The sequence below is a fragment of the Atta colombica genome, unplaced genomic scaffold (genome assembly GCF_001594045.1).
Source record: "Atta colombica isolate Treedump-2 unplaced genomic scaffold, Acol1.0 scaffold126, whole genome shotgun sequence".
NCBI lineage: Eukaryota > Metazoa > Arthropoda > Insecta > Hymenoptera > Formicidae > Atta > Atta colombica.
Genome location: NW_017259213.1, coordinates 3241433 through 3244971, shown reverse-complemented (window position 1 = coordinate 3244971; position 3539 = coordinate 3241433).

Sequence of the window (3539 nt, the reverse complement as noted above, 5' to 3'; positions counted from 1 at the left end):
GTGTGTGTGTGTGTGTGTGTGTGTGTGTGTGTGTGTGTGTGTGTGTGTGTGTGTGTAGTATATAGTTCGATGATCAGCTATCACATATATCTACGTTGAAATATATGTAATGAATAAAATTATTCTATTTACATTCAATACCTATTTAACAAATTATTCATTCGAATACAAATTTAATTTACGTACATTATTTCATAAAAATTTTAATTAATATTTAATATATCTTTATTTCTTACATTTATTATCAACCATGTTTTGCCATGGCGTGAAATGTTCCGTGCACAATTTATATGCGATACCATATTGGACACTTTACAACTTATAATCCGAAAATTATCGCAATCTCCATATTTTCCTACGAGAAGTTTCAATATATAATTAATCCCTATTAAAGCAGCTTACGTTGGTATGAAACACGTCGCAATTATCAGCATTTAATATTATAAAAACTTATCTATAACTACATATAAACCTTCATCTCTCTTGTAAGATGATTTTTTGCAATCAATTTCATATGCCAGAATTAAAAGTATGTACATAAATCATAATAAGAAATTTCTTGACTATAACAATACGTTTTAATTCACATCACCTTTTGAAAATTTAACAATATATTAAAACTGTGCTATTAATTTTACTGAATATTAAAAGCAAAAAAATTATTCTGCTGCAAAAAAATTTATCAGTTTATCCCCATTATTTTCTCGTGCAGAAAAATTAAAAGCATCAAGAATTTATATGAACGATATATGTAATTCGAAGCTTCTCATAAAGATATATTTGTACCGAATAAGAGAGATACCTATAATCGTTAAAAAGATGGATTTCCGTGATAATGCAGTTATGTCAAAAAAGGAAATAACTGAACGTCTCAAGAATGTTTGCGGCGAAGCAATTTCTTAAGACAATGCACTTGGTCGATTAACTCGATATAGACGAACAAGATGATAGTAAAGGACAAGGAAGGAAGAAGGGATAACGTGTCAGAGAAGAAAGTTGGCTTCGACGATCAATCAATGACCTCGCGACGCCTCAAAATTGCGAAAACGTTCGAGACATAAGCGAAGTAGAGTGCCGCGACGCTTCGCGTCGACCGACGCTACGGATCAGTCGATAATTGATCGGATGCCGAGGCGGTAAACACTTCGTCATTGATTGATGAACTAATCAACCTTGCTAAACTTCCCAATGGATTCTTGCCCGAACCTGTGCGCGGCACAAAGCGCAACCCTTCTTCCTCCTTTCTTTGTTATTGGGCAGGTCGTAAACGAAAAAGTGAGTGAGAAATGAGTGAGTCTGCGACAACGAAAAGTTTTTCCGAAATTTCAGACATTTAACAGCCCATTAGTCGGCTTGCCAAGAATTCTTGGGTCTGTCAAGGGGACCGAAAACATTCCGTCATCAAAGACTTTATGATAGAAATGGACGAAGGAAAAACTTTGATGCTTGAATCGTCTTCATCTACGCCTTATTTTATTAAATTTTATTAAAAACTTTTGTTAATTAAATAATCGATATATATAAAGCACTTGGAAATCTTAAATATGTAAATACACTAATCAACATTAGTATAAATATTTATTTTAAAGTGTTGATAGTTAAAGATTGTAAGGTATTAAACATTTTTTTAGAAAGAAATTTTTTAATAGATTACAATTTAAAAATTTAGTAAATAGTATTACATGTTAAAATATATAAAATATATATATTGAAAGTAATGTTTAAAAACACTTTTCTAATACCTATTCTAACATATTATTTCAAGAACATCTCATGAATTACATATAACGTAAAAAAAAGCCTACCTATTCTGAAAACTAAAAGAGTAAATTAAATTTTTCACTGCACTTTCCAAATTCTCGCTTCTACTGGCCTCAAAAATCTCTAGTTCAATAGCCATCCTCATGATGGAATTCTTTGGAAGTTTTAACCATCCACAGTCTATTAACGGGTTTTCTAAAGTTTTTTTCATTCGCGTTTCACGTCGCCGAAATCGTTCGATCGGGAAAGCTTTGCAATGCCGTTGGCATCCGAAAAAATTCGACGTATTATCGCACGCAGCGTCCGTATGGCAAATTGAAAAACTGGCTTCGTCGTTCAAACTTCGCAAACAGTGCTCACGTATTCCGGAAATTCTGACAAAAGGAGAAGCAAACTACAGAATCAGGTCATTTCCACAAGTCCGATAAAATTTTTTAATCGTATCTTTTAATTAAATATCACAACTAATCTTTTTTTTTCAAGATTCTTACAAAATTAAAAAATAAAATTTTTTTAATTCTTCAATGGCATACTGAGATAAATTTCTGACTAAAAAATAAACGAACCAAAATATTCTGACCAGAATTCTGGTCTTCATAATTAGACACCTAATTATCTCGAATTCTAATACATAATCAAATTGTGAAAATGTGATTTGTCCATTTTCCACTAGAAATCCAACTGATGAAACCAGACTTTTTTTCTAATGACACGAAATAATTCGCATTATAATGTAAATTTAGTTAATAAATTAAATTAAAATAATCATTAGATCAACATTAGATCTAATTGTAAATATTAAAAAGTTATAAAAAATATGCAAGTAATATTTCCAGAGCATCAAGTTTATCAAAATATCCAACTCAAAAGTAACTACTATGATGTTTTCTCCTCTCATATAAAAAGTTATATAAAAAAGATCTATTTCATAATAATTAAAACGAAATTAGATTCCTTAAATTAAAACAATGGCTATTTAGAAATTAGAAATGGGTTATTAGGAATCGGTGCTGTAATAATTACGCTAAATTAATAAAAACATTTTCGTATGATCAATTTGTTCGTGATCGTGACAAATAAATTGATTATACGAAAATATCATTATTTAGACACAATTATAACAGTGTCGATTCCTGATAATTTATTTTTAACTTCTTAGTATTATTTCATATAAAAAGGCAAACGTTCAATTAATTTGCATTAGACCGCAGCATTTGACATCTTTTATACATTTTCATAAAATCCATGAACAACTTTATAAACTGAAAATTTCTCATTTTTCTCATTTCGTTGTCGCGTTCGTTGAAAACGATAAAGAAAATCCGAAATTAATTTTGGCGGAGAAAAAGGAAAGGAACTCAATTAACTACTGCCACCCAAGAGACATGGGACGAGAATCTTGCACGTTTATTACTACAACTCCGCTCGTTCTTATCGTCGTGCCTCATAATTCTTCCACCAACCGGTTAGTGAAAGTAATTTAATACCGCACAACGCTTTAGATATCTCCGATACGATTCATCTCAATTTCTCGGCAAAGTAGCAACCGCGACAATAACAATAGGGCAATGGTTAATCGAAAAATACCAACAACAGCATATCGAAGGTGTAATTTTTAGCATACAGAATGTATCTGTATTATATGCCAAAGACGGCAGAAATAGCGAGGTAGACTAAGGAACGCGTTATCTTGAGAAGCGCGTTAAAGTGCGCGATAAAAATTGCCAGTGATGCAGGCAGTCTCATATCATCGATATCAGACAAGCTCGGTGAGGACG